Source organism: Phyllobates terribilis, unplaced genomic scaffold (assembly GCF_046119375.1).
Source record: "Phyllobates terribilis strain yellow unplaced genomic scaffold, ASM4611937v1 Scaffold_11__3_contigs__length_659146591, whole genome shotgun sequence".
Lineage (NCBI taxonomy): Eukaryota > Metazoa > Chordata > Amphibia > Anura > Dendrobatidae > Phyllobates > Phyllobates terribilis.
In genome coordinates, this window is record NW_027362771.1 from 424886437 (window position 1) to 424908276 (window position 21840).

Consider the following 21840-nt stretch of genomic DNA (forward strand, 5'->3'; position numbering starts at 1 on the left):
CAGGCTGGTCCTTAGACAGACTGACAGGAGTAGTAAGGCAGACCGTCGGACCTCAGACCAGCAGGCAGGTAGCAGATAATCAGGCAGGAATCTGGCAGGTAACTGGCAGGTAACTGGCAACGGGACCTGAGGGCTGAAGCAGAGTAGAACAGTGCAACAACATTGCTCGGGCACCTCCATTTTGGAGGAGGTGCCTTATATATGGTGAAGTCCTCCGGCCATTGGCCGGGGACTCCTTAGGACGGCGCGCGCGGCCCCTTTAAGAGGGAGGGAGAGCGCGCGCCCTAAGCACAGTGGCCGGGAAGGAGCGCGCGCTGCCAGCAGAGCGGGAGGAGGACGCCGGGCACGGAGCAGGGAGGTGAGGGGAACAGCGTCCCTGCCTGGCAGAGGGCAGGGACGCCGGCACTACAGAGGTTACATTGGCGACTCTGGTTTTTATACTAAAGAAAGATCCTACTGTGTTTTGGTTTTTTTTGTTACTTTTTAAGACAAATGCATTCAACGGGAAATGTCATTTTAACATTTTAGAACCTTATCTGGCCATGTGGTGTGTGACACATCATCAGACACATCCTGTTTCATTTATGATGGAGGTACTCTGAAAGTCACAAAGCCTATTTTTATTGGGCCATCAGGCGGCCCTTACTATTCTTAAAGGGCCAGCAGTCGGCCCTCGCTATTGTTAGAGAGCCATCAGCCAGCTATGCTTTGTTGTTCCCATTATTAACGAGTGGGTCTCGTATACTGTTATTGCGTATGCAGTGACTGCAAGGGCTGCCAAAAATTTGGAGGCATTCCAATGCCCCTTGCAAGAGAGGTCAGAGAGCCTCCTAAAAACAATGTTCCCATTATTAGGAAGTGGGTCTCCCATAGTGTTTGCCTATGCAGTGAACCAACGGCTTCAAAAAATTTGGAGGAACTCCAATGCCCTTTGCAAGAGACACTGTATTTGAGTTTATGTTACGCTGATATCATTCGGTGGTGTTGAGAAGTCTGGCCCAATCCAGCCCTTGTTCATTTTTATAAGTGTCAGCCTGTCAGCATTTTCAGATGACAAGCAAATGCGCCTCTCAGTTATAATTCCACCGGCGCCACTAAAAACCCGCTCTGACAAAACGCTAGCGGCAGGGCAGGCCAGGACCTCCAAGGCGTAGAGAGACAGTTCATGCCATGTGTCCAGCTTGGATACCCAATAATTATAAGGGACAGAGGAATCACGGAGGACGTTGGTACGGTCGGCAAGGTACTCCTTCACCATCTTCCGAAACTTTGCACTCCTTGTGAGAGTACCCCCCCACCTCAGGGCCTGTGCGATGGAAGGGTCTAAGAAAACTGTCCCAGAACTTTGACAGTGTTCCCCTGCCTCTGCTGGATTGCATTTGTGGCTCTCTCGCCTGTACTCCTTGGTTGTCCAACGAACTGTGACCTCTGCCGCCAGCGTTTTCAGATGGGAATTTTTTCACTAATTCCGCAACAAAGGCCTTCTCGCACTGCCCCATTTTATTAGGCCTGTCCTGCAAAGGAATAAGAGACATAAAGTTCTCCCTGTAGCGTAGGTCTAGAAGCGTCACCAACCAATAATAACAGTCACCCAAAATTTGGACAACGCGAGGGTCACGGGAAAGGCAGCGTAACATAAACTCAGCCATGTGTGCCAGACTGCAAAGAGGCAAGACTTCCGTGTCCTCACCAAGAGGACGACTGACCATGCTCTCCTCCTCATCCTCCTCCTCCCTATCCTCAAGCCATCCACGCTGAATAGACGGTATGGCAGTTGTGTAGGTAGTACCATCTATAGTGCAGGAAACAAGCTCCTGTTCTTCATCATCCTCTTCCTCATTGTCACCCAATCCATGTTGGGATGAGATGAGGCTGGACTGTGTGTAATCACCCTGTATGGTTCCTTGCTCCATCTCATCGTGCTCCGCCTGCAATGCATCCTCTTTAATTGAGAGCAGAGAACATTTCAGAAGACAGAGAAGTGGGATGGTGATGATAATTATGGCGTCATCACCGCTCACCATCTTGGTGGAGTCCTCAAAGTTTTGGAGGATGGTACAGATGTCTGAAATCCATGTCCACTCCTGAGGTTTTCATGTGTGGAGTCTGACCTGAATACCGACGGCCTTGTTGATGCAGGTAGTCAACGACTGCCCTCTTCTGCTCACAAATCCTTCCCAACATCAGCAATGTAGGGTTCCATCACGTGGGGACATCACACGCCAGTAGGTGAGCTGGAAGCTGCAAACACTGCTGAAGCACGGCAAGAGCGGCAGAAGCTGTAGCTGACTTTCTAAAATGGGCACACAGGCGGCGTACTTTGACAAGCAGATCCAACAGATCCGGGTAGGTTCTGAGAAACCGCTGAACCACGAGGTTAACAACATGTGCCAGGCATGGTACGTGTGTGAGCTCGCCTCGCCTCAGAGCCGCCACCAGGTTCCGGCCATTGTCACACACGACCATGCCTGGCTGTAGGTTCAGCGGTGTCAGCCACAGATCTGCCTGCTCTTTCAGAGCTGTCCACAACTCTTCAGCATTGTGTGGTTTGTCACCTAAGCATATTAGCTTCAGCACAGCCTGTTGTCACTTGGCCGAGGCACTGCTGTAGTTCTTCCAGCTTGTGACTGATGTGGTCATTTTGGAGATGGATGCTGAAGAGGAGGAGGTGCAGGAGCTGTAGAATGTGGGGGCAACCCTTATTGACCCAGGGCCCACAATCCTCGGCATCGGGAGGACGTGTTCCTTCCCAAGGTCCGACTGGGTCCCGGTTTCCACTATGTTAACCCAGTGTGCCATCAGCGAGATGTACCGTCCCTGCCCACAGGCAGTTGTCCACGTGCCAGTGGTTAGGTGGACTTTCCCAGTAACTGCGTTGTTGAGGGCACGGCTAATGTTATGGGACACGTGCTTGTGTAATGCGGGGATGGAACATTGGGAGAAATAGTGGCGGCTGGGGAACGAGTACCGAGGGACAGCCGCCACCATCAGGTTGCGGAAAGCTTCCGTCTCCACGAGCTTAAAAGGCAACATTTCGAGTGCAAGCATTCGTGAAATGTGTGAATTTAGTAGTGTGGCCTGTGGGGTGTTAGCTGCATATTTGCGCTTGCGTTCCAAGGACTAGGATGGGGGCAATTGAACTCTGCGCTGGGACAAGGACGTGGACATGATTGCTGATGGTGCTAGTTGAGAGTGTTCAACGACAGGTGCAGGGCGGGAGGCATCTTGGCATGCGCCATAGACAGGGGATTGGCGTGCACGCACAACAGCGGAACAAGCAGTGGTATCACCCGCAGACATTGTTGCTGGACCCTGATGTTCGGCCCACTTAGTCGGGTGCTTTGCTGCCATGTGCCTGATCATGCTGGTAGTGGTCAGGCTGCTAGTTTTGCTACCCCTGCTGATGCTGGCCTGGCAGGTGGTGCAAATGTCTTTTTTGGGGTTATCAGCAGAGTCTTTAAAAAACAACCAGACTCGGGAAGACCTAACAGTTGTACTGGCAACTTCCTTCCTTCCTGCCTACTGTCTGTGGCCACCACACTGCTTGTTCTTGCCTGTTGTGGTGCTATGCCTCCCTCCCCCTGTGTGCTGGTGTCCTTGCTCTGCATGTCACCTTGCCAGGTTGGGTCAGTGACTTCATCGTCCACCACCTTATCTTCCACTTCCGCACCCTAGTCCTCCTCCTGACTTTCTGGAAATTGTATCTCATCATCATCATCATCCACCTCTTGTGACAGTTTCCCACCGTCACCTTCATGTGACTGTGGATGCTCAAATATTTGGGCATCGCTACATGCGATGTCCTCTTGCCCCGCTTCAAGTGGACCGGGCGAGAGGCCTGAATCTATAAATGGAAAAGTGAACAGCTCTTTGGAGTGTCCAAGTGTGGGATCAGTTGTCTCCGGGCACTCGGCATCGTGGGAGGAAGGAGGATCAGGGTGAGGAATATGCGGTCCAGACTCACGGCTACTGAGACTTGACCGTGTGGAAGACATGGTGGTGGTGGTGGTGGCTAAGTGACTGGAAGCATTATCTGCTCTCCAACCAATAACCTTTTCACACTGCTCTATGTTCAATAGTGGTGTTCTGCGGTCCCCTATTAATTGGGACAGGAAGGTCAAGCGAGAAGATGTGGGTGTTTGTTGTGAAACAATTTTAGCCTGCCCACGGCCTCGATCTCGTCCTCTGCATATGACGTGCCCCCTGGGCCGTGGGGTACCCGGTGCCGGACCGGTAAATGCTGGGGCAAGTCACAGTGGCGATGACCCAGTCAGTGACCCAGGGCGGTCAATAAAAAGGGGTTATTGATAGGGGATTTATAGTGATTGTATAAAGTTCGTGACGCCACCTGTGTTATGCGGCTAAAGGGAGCCGCCGCTGCGGAGCAGGTCCTCTGGAGCTGATGTTACTGCAGCAGGGATGGTGTGGCTCTCCACAGGTAGAGCTTAGCTCCAGGGCAGTGTGGATGTTATGGGTTATGCTGGGCGTTGTAGTGCAGGGGGTGTTGGCGCAGACAATAATCACAGAGGCAGTGGGGTGCAGTCTTCCGAGTTTACTCACAGTTATTAAGTTCCTCAGGTTACAGGGTCCGGACCACAACCTCCCACGTCGTGCTGCGTTCACCAGGCAGGGGTTCAGCAATCCCTCAGGTAGTTCAAGAGTGCCTGACAGGACCCCTTTCTATGTGCGTTCCTCAGTCATCTTCCTGCGCTGGCTCTCGCCCTCCTGCCCTGCGCCTTGCAACCAGTGTCCCAATCCGGTAGCCTCGGGTCTCGTCAGGCGACCTGCAGTCCCCTGGACCCTATGTGGCCACCTTTTCGGCGATATAGTTGCGGATGTGGCAACTGCACCTTGCAAGTACATCAGCCTCCGGTTCCAAGCTGAGCCTTGTAGCTCTCCACTAGTTTAGGGGCCGGTCCCCTCTGCGGCTCGATCCCTCCACCGCCTGGCAGATTCGGGCATACGGGTGGCCTCCAGCACTTCCCGTACCCCTGGGATCCCTCCAGTTCCTGGAGCATTTCTCCTGCTCCCTCTCCTCTTCTCTCTCTCATTCTCTTGGGCCTCTCACTAGGCCCGCCTTTGGAGCAGAGCTCCTGCAGAGCCTCTGCTGCACACACTCTCCTCCTCTGACTGAACTAATCTTTCAAGATGGTTCCCCATTTTATACAGCTTCCTTTCATGTGCTCCCTAATCTGCTTCCTCCACCCCCACCCACTACATGATTCCCCCTCACTAGGTTGCCCTCCACTCCAGCCAGGGACCAGGGACTGTGCTCTCCCGTAGGAACAATCTCGCCCTGCCCTACTGAAGTGGACGTGTTGGATGCAGGTGTTAGGGTCCCAGGCAGCACTCTATCCTTACCTGAGAGTGGGATACCACACCTCTGGGTGAGATGCAGTACCTCTGTGGCGACTGAACCCGCAGGAGCGCTACATACCCCCTTGGTAAAGCACAGCACGTCCGCTGGAACAGAGCAAAAACAGGGTATATTACAGACATGCAAATCTTTAGAATGCATTCACATAGAAGACAATAAACAAACTTTTCTTCCCTTTATGGGAGGCACTTTTTCTTGAACGTTACAGGCTACGTTTTTATCACAACATTATAAGAATTTTTAAATAACATTTTTCTTCACATATAAAACATTTTTCATATAAAACATTTGTCAACAGGTTACAGTACGATCAGCAATCGGGTGTCCATTTTCGTTATCAAGGTGCAAACTAGCAAACATGAACATGAGGGACCCGTCCGAAAACCCTCAACGTAGGCCCTGGGTGTGGCTGCAGGGCATAGTTGATCCTGGTGTTGGACCACGCCAAACGGGTTTTTGTTCTGAGGTCATTCGTTGATACATAAAACCAATAAGGGGCACTTTAAGAAGTGCAATTATATACAGTGGAGAGTTTTTGGCTGCTCACAGTCCTCAGCCTACAAGTTCTGGTACCCTTTCCGGGTAATCAAATAAACACACACATAAATCTGTCAAACTTGCAGTGTCTCTGCCATACCTTTCCAGGTAACTATATACAAGCAGCTTTTAGAGCAAACAGTTCAGCAGTGAGGTTCCCTCCGGGAAGGAAATTCCAGATTTTTACAGGCTGACCCAGACGGGTCTTCAGCCTGGGGCTGCGGGGTCAGGTCTCTTCTTTTTGCCACCCGGTACACCTGAAGGGCGTACCACCCGCGTTCGCCCTTGTGGCATGTGAAGGTGACGTAGTCGCCGGGGTATAGGTCCCGGCCGGAATGCCCCTGTTGGAAGTGGGGTTCTACATCCCGCCGGTTAACAGATACATCCCTATCAGTGTGGGGCTCCCTTACAAAGCCCCACCCAACGTCCAAGTCAAATTTGACCACTATCCCCTCCAGACGGGGACTGGGTGTGATGGACTTTACCTGGCGGGCCCGGGCCTTGGATGCCATGTTTCGGGCCTCCTTGTGTTCCCACCGCACCTGCCGGTTATATCGCTCCTTTTCCAACTGCAGGAGCTCCCTCCTGCAGTGCTCTTCCCTCCGGAGGGCCTGGGCCTGCGTCTCCCTCGGGAACCCCATGAGGTCCCCTTCCCGGTCGCCCCACCGGAACTCCTCTCCTCCTGGGCAGGAGACCGGGGGTGCAGGCGTGGGCATCAGAGGGAGTCCTCCCTGGTCGGCATTCCTGGCGGACCAGTCATAAGTGGGGCCTCCGTATGCCCACTCAGGTGCGGGGGCTGGTGGCTCTGGTAGGGGGCCCAGGAGCAGGTCAGCTGCGCAGGCGCCCGGGTATGGGGATTCCGCCAGGGGGTCGAGGAGCGGATCGGCGGAGCAGGCGCCCAGGTACAGAGATTCCGCCAGGGGCTCGAGGAGCTGGTCGGCGGAGCAGGCACCTGGTGTAGTAGACTCTGGGCTTGGGAGCAAGTCGGGAGCGTGCACGCCCGGGTATGGAGGCGCCGCCAGGGGGCCCAGGAGCAGGTCAGCGCGGTCTGTGCCCGGGACAGGGAAACTCTTCCTACCTGCTCCCGCGGCTGCTCCTGGGCTGCTCTCCTCCTCCTGGTCCTGGTTAGGCTCCGCCGGGGCAGGGGCGCTGCCAGTGGACTCCGGTGCTTGCTGCCATCTCGCTCTCATCTTTTCCAGCACCTCTGTCTTCCAGCTGGCGATGGCTGTTTGCTGGGCCTCTCCCACCTGCTGACTTAGCTCACACATCTCGGCGTGGAGGAACTCCGCGTCCTCCAGGGACAGCTTACTGATCACCTCTCCCAAGGTAAGAGGTGTCTCATCTTGCTGCAGGCCGCAGGCTGGAGTTCCAGGCTCACCTCCTTCCATCTTGCCTGCCGGGTGTGGTCTGTCTGGTCTGCTTAAGACCACACCCTGTCTACCAGTCTTCTTCTTTCTTCCTCTCCCGTTTCGGGGGCGGTCCCATGGCTGCTTGCTGTCGGCCACACCTGGGGGCAGCTCCCCCACCTTGATGGACACATCCACGTTCATGGTCACTGCTGCTTGGGGCGTGCTCCACTTTTGGCGCCATTCTGGGACCCGGCCCATGATGGGAGGCGGTCTCTTGTTGTCTTTTGGTTCGCACATAATGGCGCCCGTTCTTCTGGGGCGGGCGCCACATTCAGTATAAAACACAGTCTCTAGGTGCACAATACCCGGTGATAACGGGTGGGTTCATATCCTGTTCGTGACGCCAAGTTGACGCGCCCCCTGGGCTGTGGGGTACCCGGTGCCGGGCCGGTAAATGCTGGGGCATGTCACAGTGGCGGTGACCCGGTCCGTGACCCAGGGCGCTCAATAAAAAGGGGTTATTGATAGGGGATTTATAGTGATTGTATAAAGTTTGTGACGCCACCTGTGGTATGCGGCTAAAGGGAGCCGCCGTTGCGGAGCAGGTCCTCTGGAGCTGATGTTACTGCAGCAGGGATGGTGTGGCTCTCCACAGGTAGAGCTTAGCTCCAGGGCAGTGTGGATGTTATGGGTTATGCTGGGCGTTGTAGTGCAGGGGGTGATGGCGCAGACAATAATCACAGAGGCAGTGGGGTGCAGTCTTCCGAGTTTACTCACAGTTATTAAGTTCCTCAGGTTACAGGGTCCGGACCACAACCTCTCATGTCGTGCTGCGTTCACCAGGCAGGGGTTCAGCAATCCCTCAAGTAGTTCAAGAGTGCCTGACAGGACCCCTTTCTATGTGCCTTCCTCAGTCGTCTTCCTGCGCTGGCTCTCGCCCTCCTGCCCTGCGCCTCGCAACCAGTGTCCCAATCCGGTAGCCTCGGGTCTTGTCGGGCGACCTGCAGTCCCCTGGACCCTATGTGTCCACCTTTTCGGCGATATAGTTGCGGATGTGGCCACTGCACCTTGCAAGTACAGCAGCCTCCGGTTCCTAGCTGAGCCTTGTAGTTCTCCACTAGTTTAGGGGCCGGTCCCCTCTGTGGCTCGATCCCTCCACCGCCTGACAGATTCGGGCATACGGGTGGCCTCCAGCACTTCCCGTACCCCTGGGATCCCTTAAGTTCCTGGAGCCTTTCTCCTGCTACCTCTCCTCTTCTCTCTCTCATTCTCTTGGGCCTCTCACTAGGCCCGCCTCTGGAGCAGAGCTCCTGCAGAGCATCTGCTCCACACACTCTCCTCCTCTGACTGAACTAATCTTTCAAGATGGTTCCCCTTTTTATACAGCTTCCTTTCATGTGCTCCCTAATCTACTTCCTCCACCCACACCCACTACATGGTTCCCCCTCACTAGGTTGCCCTCCACTCCAGCCAGGGACCAGGGACTGTGCTCTCCCGTAGGAGCAATCTCGCCCTGCCCTACTGAAATGGACGTGTTGGATGCAGGTGTTAGGGTCCCGGGCAGCACTCTATCCTTACCTGAGAGTGGGATACCACACCTCTGGGTGAGATGCAGTACCTCTGTGGCGGCTGAACCCGCAGGGGCGCCACACATACACCATCACGTCCACTTCCCTGTCCCTTGCCACGCGACTTGCTCATTTTAAATGGAGGACAATATTTTCCACGTTCACTACAAATGGCACAAATCTTTGACTGAAAACCACAGTTTTAAATAGCTGGCCTGTAGGTTACTATTTTTCACAGCGACCTGGTGTCAATAACTTCACTGACACACAGCAACAAAATTTAAATGGAGGCCAGAAATGGCTGAATTTGGAGCGAACTCATATGTGATGCGTGTGACGAAAAACCACAGTTTTAAATAACTGGGATGTAGGTTACTATTTTTCACAGCGACCTGGTGTCAATAACTTCACTGACATACTGCAACAACATTTAAATAGAGGCCAATATTTTCCACGTTCACTACAAATTTCTGGATTTTCATCGCTGTAATATGGAAAGAATCTGACTGTATTCTGCTGTGGCAACAAGCAAATGGAGCAGAAAAACGTTTTTTTTTGACCATCAGCTGACTAAATGAAGTCACCGCAGGTCCTGCCAGTACACCGCGGGACGCCGAGGAGAGAGGACGTGGTCGAGAGGAGACTATGAATGTTTTTTTTTATTTTTTACTTTATAAATTCTTTTTTAACGTGCAGGTACCATGGTACCCGGGTTGGAGGAGAGTCTCCTCTTCTCCAGACCCGGGTACCATCCACGTATTGAACCGCATAACATCCGCATGTATACATGCAGATATTATGCATTTCAATGCAAGTTAATGTGCGCGATTTTTCCGCAATGATAATCCGCAGCGGAAATTTCCACAGCATGTGCACAGCACATACGGATTATCATTGGGATACATCCCAGACCTCTTAACAAGTGATTTTAATGTGTTTCCGCAGCGGAAATGGGCAGCTGCTTTCAGTCACAGAGGCTTTGGGCTACATACAATGTTTTGATCGCTTATTTTTTTGTACTCTTTTACTGCGTGATAACTAGAAAACTGCATATCTAGCTCTTTGATTTTTTTTTTCTCTTTACAGTGTTAATCATACAGGTTAACTCATTTAATATTTTGAAAGATTGGATCTTTACAAAGAGAGCATGGTCTATGAGGCTTCTGTCAGCGCAGCACTGACCTGTATAATGCATTGTAATGCTGGTGCATTGCAATGCATTATACCAGCGATCAGACTAGTAAAAGTTAAAGTCCCATAAAGGGACTAAGTAAAAAAAGTTAAAGTAAAAAAAATTGTACAAATATTTTTTAAAAATCATAAAATAAACAAAAAAATGAAAAATATATTAAACCAATAAATAGGCATATTTATGTAAAAAATAAAATAAACAAAAAAATACACATATTTGGTGTTGCCACATTCGGAACGACCCGACCTATAAAACTGTCACATTATTTAACCCCTTCAGTGAACTCTGTAAAAAAAATTATAAAAAAAATGATGCTTTTTCATCATACCGCCCCAAAAAATGAGAATAAAACGTGACCAAAAAGTCTAAAATAAATAAAAATAGCATCGCTGAAAACATTGTCTCACAAAAAAACAAGCCACTATACAGCTCGGTCAGCGGAGAAATAAAAAAGTTAAAGCTCTCAGAATATAGCGATGCAAAAACAATTATTTTTTCTATAAAATTGTTTTTATTGTGTAAAACCAGCAAAAAATAAAAAAAAGATATGAATGTGATATCGCAGTAACTGTACTGACCTGAAGAATAACGCTGTCTTATCACTTTTACCATATGGTGAACGGCATAAAGAAAAACCTAAAAAAAAAAAAAAAATTCCTGAATTGCTGGTTTTTGTTAATTCTGATTACCAAAAATTGGAACAGAAAGCGATCAAAAAGTGTTATGTGCCCGAAAATGGTACCAATAAAAACGTCAACTCATCCTCCAAAGAAATAAGCCCTGAGATGACTGTCAGCAGAAATATAGAAAAGTTGTAGTCCTCAGAATATGGTGATGCGAAAACTTTATTTTGCTAAAAAAAAAGCGTCTCTTATTGTGTGACAGCAGCCAAATATAAAAAACTATATAAATCTGGTATCATTGTAATTGCACCGATCCGAAAAGTAAATCCATCAAATCACTTATACCACATGAGGAATGGCATAAAGAAAAAAAGCAATTTTTTACCTGCTGTTAATTTCTCCATTCTTCCTCCCAAAGATTGCAGCAAGGCACATTTATCCTGCGCCATACGCTTAGCTCTTACACCAGAGTTTCTGTTTCCTGCATCCAATATCTGTCATATTCATTGATCCCTGTTTGTATCAATCTGTCGGTTCTGGTTTCTGTCTGTTAGGCCACGGCCCCACTATCAGTATTTGGTCAGTATTCGGTCAGTATTTTTTCTCAGGAGTGGGAGCCAAAACCAGGAGTGGGTGATAAATGCAGAACTGGTGACTTGTTTCTATTGTACCTTTTCTCTGAGTGTTCCTCGCCTGGTTTTGGCTCCCACTCCTGAGAAAAAAATACTGACCGAATACTGACCAAATACTCATAGTGGGGCCGTGGCCTTAATTCTTGCAACATCCTTCATAATCACAACACTGAATTCACACCTGTGTATCTGTCTTTGGCAGTATATTTTCCTAGCTGTAATTTCCTGTAATCATTTGATCCCCATTCACACCTCACTATCTATCCATTTTGGCCTGTCTGCAGTCCTTGCTCTATAGTAAGTAATACGCCCATATTAGCTCCTGTGTCTTAATTAACCCCTGCTTTGATTTTCTGATCTCTGGCTCTTCCCCTCTGCTCACACCTGGTCTAATCATAGATGTATAAATGTGCAGACATAGGTCTGATGACCGAGGTCTGTGTAGCTGCAGCAAGTGTTGCTGTAATAAGTATATTATTAAAGGAATATACCAGGAATAAACCAGAATAGACCAGAAGGGAACAGTAAGCACTGCTTATCACATTTAGCTAGCTTTTCCTTGAACCTACTCCTATCCTTTCACTATGCTAACATATGCTCTTACAGTTTTTGCTCCACTAATCCTCACTCTCCTTCACTATCCCCAAACCCAAGCACCCTCTAACTAAATATTTATCTCTCCCTCCCTTATACCTCCCCAACTGACCTCATCTGCAGACCTGCTCCTCAAACTCAGATCTATCCTACTAAAACACAAAACAAGCTGGCGACTCGCCTTCTCCCACCTGCTCTCCCTCTCTCTGCTTCTCCTGACTGCTGGTGACATATCTCCCAATCCTGGACCCCCACAGCTGCCACTTCCCACTTATTCCCCATCCTGTCGCACCCAACCAAAAATAAACTACCACAACCACTGCTACTTAAAACCCGTCCCCTTGACGCCCAACAACCTTCTCCCTTTCTCTGGAGCACTCTGGAATGCCTGCTCTGTCTGCAATAAGCTCCATGTGATTCATGACCTCTTTACCTCTTGCAATTTTTCATTCCTGGGCATCACTGAAACATGGCTGACACCCTCTGACACTGCCTCCCCTGCTGTATTACTGTGGCCTCCATTTCACCCACACTCCTTGCCCTGGTAACAGACATGGTGGAGGAGTGGGTCTTCTCTTTTCTACCAACTGCACCTTTAACCCAATCCCATCTCTACCCTCCCTTATTCTCCCTTCTTTTGAAGTCCACTCTGTCCTCATCTATTCTCCCTCCAACCTCCAAGTGGCCGTCATATACCGACCTAAGGGCCCGGTCACTCCCTTTATTGACCAATTCTCAACCTGGATTCTTCACTTTCTCTCTGCTGACATTCCCACCATCATCATGGGCGACTTCAACATCCCCATTGACACCCACCAGTCAGCAGCCTTCAAACTCTTGTCACTTACTTCATCTTTTGGACTTACTCAGTGGTCCTCATCAGCCACCCACACAGACGGACATGCATTAGACCTTATCTTCACCCGTCTCTGCTCCCTATCTAACTTCACAACCTCCCCTCTCCCCCTATTTGGCCACCATCTACTCACTTTTTCATCCTTGTCCTCCTCTCCTGTCACTCATATCCAGCAACTAGCACACCCCCACAGAAACCTTGCACATCTAGACACTCACACACTCGCTGACACTACTCTACCACTTGCATCCATATCCTCACTCCACGACACAGACAGCGCAACTGCCTTCTACAATGACACTCTCGCATCAGCTATTGATGCGGTCGCCCCTCTCGTGCATGGCAAAGTGTGACAAATCAATAGACAAACCTGGTACAATAACCTTATTAAAAGCTTTGGCAAGTGTTCAGGGTTGCAGAGTGGCATTGGAAGAAAACACATTCGCAAGATGACTTCACTGCATTCAAACAAGCAACACTCACTTTCAAATCAGCCCTTACCTCTGCTAAACAGGCCTACTTCAAAACCCTCGTATCTTCCTTATCCTACAACCCCAAACAGTTATTCAACACTTTTAACTCCCTCCTCTGCCCCTCACTGCTCCCTCCGACCCCCCTCATCTCTGCTGAGGACTTTGCCACACACTTCAAAAATAAGATCGACCAAACAAGGCAAGTCTTTATTGTTCAAACACCACAACCCCTTTATATACTATGCCATCCCACCTCCTCCCCAACCTCACTACCACACTTATCCCGGCCCTAACCCACCTCTTCAACCTATCACTAACCTCTGGTACCTTCCCTTCTGCTTTCAAACATGCCACAATCACTCCTATCTTCAAAAAGCTATGCCTCGACCCAACCGCTATGTCAAGCTATCGCCCCATATCGCTGCTCCCATTTGCTTCCAAACTCCCTGAGTAACATGTTCACACTAAACTTTCCTCCCATCTCTCATCTAACTTGCTCTTCAACAATCTACAATCTAGTTTCTATCCGCATCATTGCACTGAAACGGCCATGACCAAAATTACTAACGACCTACTTACAGCCAAAGCTAACAGACAATTCTCCTCCTTCTAGACCTGTCCTCTGCCTTTGACACGGTTGTCCATTGCCTCCTACTACAGATCCTCTCTTCCTTTGGCGTCAAAGACCTTGCCCTATCCTGGATCTTCTCATACCTTTCCAACTGCACATTTAGCGTCTCCCACTCCCACACTACATCCTCATCCTGCCCTCTCTCTGTTGGAGTTCCTCAAGGCTCTGTCCTAGGACCCCTACTCTTCTCCATCTATACCCTTGGCCTGGGACAACTCATAAATTCACATGGCTTCCAGTATCACCTGTACGCTGATGACACTCAAATATACCTCTCTGGCCCAGATTTCACCTCTCTGCTGTCCAGAGTCCCAGAGTGTCTATCAGAGATATCCTCCTTTTTCCCCTCTCGCTTCCTCAAGCCCAATGTGGACAAAACTGAACTCATTATCTTTCCTCCATCTCACATATCTTCCCTACCTGATCTATATATCACAATAAACGACATCACGCTTTCCCCTGTACCGGACATCCACTGCCTTGGAGTAACCCTTGACTCTGCCCTGTCCTTCAAACTGCACATCCAAGCTCTTTCCACATCCTGTCGCCTCCAGCTCAAAAATTCTTTCCTCAACCCTCAATCTACTAAAATGCTTGTGCATGCCCTCATCATCTCCCGCCTGGACTACTGCAACATCCTCCTCTGTGGCCTGCCTGCTAAAATTCTCGCACCTCTCCAGTCCGTTCTTTTCTGCCCGACTAATTCATCTCTCTTCTCGTTACTCCTCTGCTTCTACCCTCTGCAAATCTCTTCACTGGCTCCCATTTCCCCAGAGTATCCAATTCAAACTACTAACACTGACCTACAAAGCCATCCATAACCTTTCTCATCCGTACATCTCATATATTTTCCCTCACGTAATCTCTGGTCTTCCCAAGACCTCCTTGTCTCCTCCACACTTATTCGTTTCTCACCCAATCGCCTCCAAGACTTCTCCCGCATATCTCCCATCCTCTGGAATTCTGTGCCCCAACACGTCCGACTATCCATCACATTTGGATCCTTCAGACTGAATATGAAAACCCATCTCTTCAAGAAAGCTTACAGCCTGCCATGACCCCACTGCCTCCTAAACACTACCGAAGCTGCTGCCTCACCAACACCGGAGCTGCTGCAACCCCCCCACTTACTGTCTCCTTTCCCACCATCCTGTAGAATGTAAGCCTGCAAGGCCAGGGTCCTCTTCCCTCTGTACCAGTCTATCATTGTTTATTTCTTACTGTAAGTGATATCTGTATTTTGTATGTAACCCCTTCTCATGTACAGCACCATGGAATTAATTGTGCTATTTAAATAAATAATAATAATAATAAATCTCTGAAATACGTGATTCAGACGGGACCCCCGGCGGAAGATTCCCTATAGCGAGGCAGATGAGGACACTGGACGCCATCTGTCCTATGATCCAGTGGTCTTTTTAAGCGTGCATAAAAGCGCAGTTGGCCACAGTTTTGTGCACCTCTGAAAATAAGGACACCGCTGAACATTGAACGGAGTCCAAAGTAACTCTGCTGCCTCATTATAGTGAATGGACTCTTCAGAGGGGTTTCATCTGAATCATGTCATCTGTAAGTGCTCAGTGTAGAGAGCAAGATAAATGTGATCCAAAATGTTATGTAAAATGTTCCCAATAAAAGCTCCAACTCAATCCACAAAAAAAGCAAGTCCCCACTCAGGACAGTCATCTGTCAATGGTAATATAAGGGGGCTTCCACGTTACTGGTAGAACAAAGGCACTGGAAAAACATTATGGTTCTTCGCCCCCCCCCAAAAAGAAATCCAGTGAATTCTGCACTACCAAATCCAAATGCCACCCTTCCTTCTGAGCCCCAGTATGAGGAAATCACATTTTGTGTCCACATGTTTAGCATTTCTGTAGCGATGAGAGCCCACTTAATTTTCGGGTGTATGTCTCCAGAAGCACGAGCTGGGCATAATGTATGGGCACTACAAAATATTGGGCACTACAATGTATTGGGCACTACACTGGAAGATTTGCAATTTTTACTCAGGAACATCCACTGCTGCTTGTTTCTGGAAAACATCGATGGAGTCAAAATTGTCACTACACATGTAGATAAATTCCTAGAGGGGTATAATTTCCAAAACGCGGTCACTTGAGAGGGGATTCTCCTCTTCTGGTACTTAGGGACTCTGTATATGGAGTTCGCAAATTATTCTACTATAATTTGTTCTCCAAGAGTCAAGTAGCGCTCCTTCTCGCCCGAGTCTCACCGTATGGCTAGGCAGTACTCTACAGCCACATATGGGGAATTTTCACTTTTAGGAGAAATTGTGTAACAAATTTTGGTGCTATTTTTACCCAATTCAGCATGTTAAAATATAAAATCTGAGGTTAAACCTATTTTTTTCCTTCTGAGCTTTTGCAGTTTGCCTGAAAAGTATTGCCCGATTACATATAGGATATTGGCGCACTTAGGAGAAATTGCACAACAAACTGAGATCCATTCTTTCCTAATAGCCCTTATAAAAATTAAAAACTTGAGGCTAAAACATTTTAGTGGTAAATATTTAATTATTCTTTGTTCAGCCCCCAATGGTATAAAATTCTGTAAGGCACATGTGTTTTAAACATGTTCACTGTGCCCCTAGATGAATTCACAGGAGGGTGTAGTTTGTAAAATGGGGTCACTTATGGAGGGGTTCTGGCACCTCAGGGACTTTTGAATGTTGCTGGAATGTCACATTGGCAACCATTCCAGCAACATCTGAACTCCAATATGGTGCATCTTCCCTTCTGACCTTTGCATTGTGCCTCAAAAGTTGTTTTTGACCACATATGGGATATTGGCATACTCAGGAGAAATTGCTTTACAAATTGTATCATTAATTTTCACCTTTTATTCCTTTTGAAAATTAAAAACTTGGGGTCAAAGCAACATTTTAGTGGGAAAAAAATTTAATTTTCCATTATTTAGCCCAATGTCATACAATTTTGTGAATCGCTTGAAGGTTAAAAATGCTCACTACACCCCTAAATGAATTCCTCAAAAGGTGTAGTTTCCAAAATGGGGTCACTTGTGGGGGTTTCTGCTATTTTGTCATGTTAGGGGCTCTTCAAATGTGACATAGTGGTGCCTATTCCAGCCAAAATTGAGCTCCAGAATTCAGTTCCCTTCCGAGCACTGCCGTGTGCCCAAAGAGTAGTTTTCCACCATCTATAGATATAGCAGTACTCAGGAGAAATTGCAGAACAAATTGTACAACTTTGTTCTCCTTCCCTTCCGAGCCCTGCCATGTGCCCAAACAGTAGTTTTCCACCACATATGGGGTATCGCCGTACTCAGGAGAAATTCTCCAACAAATTATATGGTCCATTTTTTCCTGTTACTATTGGGAAAATGCAAAATTAGGGGCTAAATCAACAAGTTTGTGAGAAAAAGTAAAATTTTCATTTTTTCCTTCCTCATTTCTTTAATTCCTGTGAAGCACCTGAAGGGTTAATAAACTTATTGAATGTGGTTTTAAACACTTTGAGGTGTGTAGTTTTTAAAGTGGTGTCACATTTGGGTATTTTATGTTATATAGGTCCCCCAAAGTCACTTCAAATGTGATGTGGTCCCTAAAACAAATTGTTTTTGTAACTTTTTGAAAAATTGCTTATCAACTTTTAACCCTTCCTAACAAAACTTTTTTTTTTTCAAAAATGAGGTTGATGTAAAGTAGACATGTGGTAAATGTTATTTATTAACTATTTTGTGTTATATAACTATCTGATTTAAGTGCATAAAAATTAAAAGTTTGAAAATTGCCAAATTTTCTTAGTTTTCACCAAATTTCCAATCTTTTCACAAATAATCATAAAAAATATCGGCCTAAATTTACCATTAACATGAAGTAAAATGTGTCGCGAAAAAAATAATCTCAGAATCACTGGGATACATTGCAGCATACCAGAGTTATTACCTTTTAAAGTAACACTTGTCAGTATTGTAAAATTTGGCTTGGTCAGGAAAATGAAAACAGGCTCAGGGGTCAAGGTGTTAATATAATTGTAGACTATAAGTAGATGATATTATATTATATATCCACCGATCAATCAAAAGGGAATATTCACATATTAATGAGAACCAGTAATGAGAAAAAGAGGGTTCATTTAATTTTGTTTAAAAACATTTTTTTTAAGTCTTCACTACATTTTTAGTACTTTTACTGGACTTGAACCTGTGCTTGTTTGATCACTTGTTTTACACCGTGGAATAACACAGTATGAAGTGCAGGGCTTGACTTCTCAGATGGCAGCCATAGGGGCCTTCAGCAAGCCCTCAGCGGCCAGGCCAACTTTCAGTACCCCGAGGGTGACTACTCAATTTAAATGTCAGTGTCAGAAACCGACAGCAGGATATAAATAGTTAACAGCAGCAACTGAAGTTTAGCTCTGGCCACTGCTGTTAGAGACAGATACTAACTGTAAGGGCTTATTTACATGTCAGTATTTGGTCAGTACTTTGCATCAATGTTTGAATGTTGATTGACACCTGTTCAGTGTTTTGGAGACACTCCTGGTTTTGGCATACAAATACTGTTCAAATATACTGATGTTTGAATAAAGCCTTATAACACAGAGGGAATTTACTGCGTGTGGAGAGAAATCAGTGTCTGAGCCGCATTCACACATGCAGAGCCTAGTGTAAATGTAACTACATTTTTCTGCATGAAATGGTTAAATACAAAAGCTTTTGGAGGAAATTTGTTACATTTTGTATGTTTTGATCATTCCTTGTAATGCTTTTTTTCCCTAATACATTGGTGTATATTCTCTCAAGGTCACTCTATTTTCTTAACCTTTGTCCCTTCATTCTATTTGAATTAGATTCCTTTAAAAGCCTCAGTAGAGTTTAGGTTTAAGTGCAAAATCACCATCAATGGTTGTATTAATACAGCTGTCATGGTTAGAGGAAACCTGGAAAATAGCACCATCGACATCTAAATGGAAACTTTTGTACACTTTGTTATGATAACCAGTTGGTGGCTACAGGCAGTGCCTGTGCCCAGTCTACCACTTCAAATAATATGCAGAATAAAATAGCATTATAGGATAATGCCTGTAAAACCACCACATCTGCACTGTGATGGAGAATTAAGCTTTGCTGCCTTTGATGTACAGTTCTGGTTATTAAAAAAATATTATTTTGAAGGTACAATAAATTTGGTGAAGGAAACTCAAACTGTTAGAGTTAATGTACATTTATATACATTCTGCTGTAGATAAATAAAATGACTAGAGATGAGTGAATTTATTCGCAGCACCCTGGACCAGCTGCCATGTCATTAGCCTGTGACCGCTAAGTGGGAGCCCCGCAAACCACCTTCTACCTGGCAGAATTCCCAGCACTTTTTCAGATTTGTAGACCCAGGACATCATCATCGTTGCAGTGTGACGCACGCATGGTCTAGTATTCAGAAGAGGCATTGAGGATGCCGTCAGGTAGCAGGCGGTTCACAAGGCTACCATCTGATGGCCATGAATTACAGATATGGTCCTAAGGGGTAACGTTTCTCCTTGTGAAGACTTATAGGCCATGCCATATTCCTCTGGGGAATTCAATATGCATATTGCCTCCTTAGAAAGGAAAAGGACTTGAACTATAGTGCCACCTATTGGAAGTAGTGATCCTAAAAGTCAATATCGACCCTTTAACATGCCTTACCACTAGTGTTGAGCTCGCCGAGTATTTGCGGCGTGCTCGGCATCGATGAAATTGTCGCCACGTCTGCATGTGTCACTTCTGTCATACACCTGTGACACATGTAGGGATTGCCTGACAAACAAGGGTTAACAATTCATACTTGCTCAACACTACTTGCAACATGACTTAGGATAAAAGCCAAACCAGAATCTCAATTTGCAGATACATATTTTGGAGTGTTGCCCTTCTTCAATGCAAAGCATGATATCTGATTTGGCTGTATGAGAGGCCTCTGACTGGGGTCTAAGGGTTAACATTTCTTTGTCAAATCAGATCTAATGCATTGCATTGAGAAGGGGTAACACCCCAAAACACGTGTTTCATGGCTCGGTTTGGTGATTCGATCCGATGACCTGTTGTTTCGTGGTCAGTTCTTCTCTCAGTTGAAATATTGCTCTTTTCCTTCCCTGTCCAAATGCTGATTGTTCCTATTTTTCCTATTTTATTTATTCTCCCTTCATGGTGTGCTCCTCTCCAGGTGTTTTCCATTTTCTCATTTTCGTTTGCCCTATCACATTCTGGGTGGGGCTTTATGAATATTCCCTTCACTGCACTTCCTTGCTGGCTATACTTTAAGTGGACTTTTGCTAAGGAGTTTCAGCCTTTTAGCAAAAGAATTTACACTGCTAGACTTACATTGCTTATTTTCTTGAGGAGTGTCTGTTTGTCCACTTTCCCAGCACCTATTCCTTTTACCACTTTTAGGTTTCTGGGAAATTATTCTAGTTTCATTTATTTTTTGGCTCTCCTTACTCTCTCACCTTTTATGAGTGTGCTTTAAGTTTCTCACCATGGGTCTTAGTGTCCCCTTGCACACCTTCTCCCCTTGTTTGTGTGTTGTGGCCTCCCCTCTGGTTCCTCAGGAGGCACAAGAAACCCTTTTGACAGCCATTTAGGGAGTCAGATCCAAGGTGGGATTTTTAGTTGTGCGGATAGGGATTGATTAGTCTGTACGGGGACACGTTGGGTGTAGGTGCGGCTTCTCTTTATAGTAAGTCTTCCTTTCTCCCTTGCATAACAACATGTCTACAAATTGAGGCAGGGTCCTGCAAATGAATTCACTCATCTCTAAACATGACTAAATAGATTTACAGTATCTCCTAGTCTACGGTCTGTGTGTGTGCATGGAGTCTATCCAGAGGCACACAGAGTCCTTTTTGCTCTATAATACAGAGCTATGTATGATTACTACAAATATGGCATTCAGTGTAGCATGGGACAACATATTTACTAATTTTTTAAGAGTGGGTATTTGTCTTTGAGTTGTAATAAATTGACTAATTGGGAAAGTCCACTTTATTGATGCATAGGGTAAAAAGTTAAATCCTAGAGGTTAAAGGGGTTTTCTGGAGAATATGTTATCACAATATTTGGCACCTAGTGTTATATATTACCTTTTTTAAGTTCAAGTGGGTTTTATCAGACAGTTTTCACTGAGGGCATTAACTACTTCCTGTATGACGCTGACCAATCATAAGTAGGCAGCAGTACTCAAACGAAGGAAGAACAAGTTCCTATGATAGCTTAGAGCAAATTTCTCAGTGTGTGATATATAATGATAAAGCCCTGATCTCCTGCTCTAACCTCCTGCATGAGTCACTGTGGGGGTAGAGGCCTGAGCTGCTGACTTTAGCTGTATCACATTAGAAACCCTTCTATCAGCTCTCCTAATTACTGAGTGTGTCAGTAATTACATTTATGTCTGCTGTGGTGAGACAACTTGTACTCCTTCTGCAGTGAGATCAGGGCTGTCATTACATCACACACTTAGCAGTCTGTTCTTGGCTACACCTGTGTGAGATGTAATGACAGCCATGATCTCACTGCAAAGCAATTACAAGTTGAGCGCAACAGACATAAGTGTAATACTGATACAATGAGCTCTCATCTCTGGCAAGAAATTGTGAAGTAACGGTGGTATAGCAGAGATGGCATTGCTTGGAGAGGAGGAGATCTGCTAGAATGGTTTGTAATGTGACACAGCTAAACTCAGTTGTGCTGCACCTTCTCACACAGGGACCACATCTGTAAAGTGTTAGTCATCTGTGCTTTCTAATCATGCAGGAGGTTAGACCAGGAGATTAAGGCTGTATCATTACATCTCACGCACTGAGAAATGAGCTCTAAACTCTAGTGGGGCGTGTTCGTCTTTCTCTTGAGTGCTGCTGCCTGCTTATGATTGCTAAAAAAACATACAGGGAGAAGAAGTCCATGCCAACAGTGAAAATTATTTGATAACACCTACTTGGACTTAAAAAAAAAAAGTTAACTCATTAGGTGTTGAATACTTTGAATG